Below are 855 nucleotides of genomic sequence, written 5' to 3' on the forward strand. Positions count from 1 at the left end.
TAATTTGTATAAATCTGTTTGAGTCTGCCAGTGCTACGTTTAAAAACTGTCCTCTTCTCCTGTCAAGTTCTTAAAAGGTTGCCGAGTGAGACTAAAGTATTGCCTATATTCCTGCTAAGAGTCAAAGTAAAGGACATGGTCCAGGTGTGTACAGTATCAGTGGGCTTCCTAACGCTAAACCTCTGAATTGCAGACTCACCCTCCCAGGCACAGGCAAGGGTGCACCAGGACAAGCCTCTTTCAGAAGGGCAGGGCTGGTACTCCAAGCTTACTACATGGGAAGGGAAACACAGCCTGGCGGTAGCTCCCAAGACAGAGAAGAATGGGAAGAAGAAACCAACTTCCTGGTTTCTTTTTCCAACCCTTAAATTAGGTAAATCAGTCTTTCCTCTTGGAAAAGGAGGGAGTAAGTGGGTATGGAAAGGCCAGGAGTATTTTACAATGATGCTCTCCATGTGCCACTCCCTTCAACAAGGTCCAAGCCATATTCATATTACTTTTCTGGATTTCACAAGGATGGATAAAAAACACAGGTATAGTTGGATTATAACACATATCAGTTAAAATCCCATCTTCATAATCTCCTAGGCCTATATCTGTCAAGAAATAACATTAGAGTTTTTTGTTTTTTTTTTTTTAAGAGTTTGGTTTTCTTCAAACACCGCATGTTCTCACTCATAGGTGGGAACTGAACAATGAGATCACTTGGACTCGGGAAGGGGAACATCACACACTGGGGCCTATCATGGGGAGGGGGGAGGAGGGAGGGATTGCATTGGGGAGTTATACATGATATAAATGATGAATTGATGGGTGCTGACGAGTTGATGGGTGCAGCACACCAACATGGCATAA

This window comes from Rhinopithecus bieti, unplaced genomic scaffold, assembly GCF_001698545.2.
Source record: "Rhinopithecus bieti isolate Rb0 unplaced genomic scaffold, ASM169854v2 scaffold_28024, whole genome shotgun sequence".
NCBI lineage: Eukaryota > Metazoa > Chordata > Mammalia > Primates > Cercopithecidae > Rhinopithecus > Rhinopithecus bieti.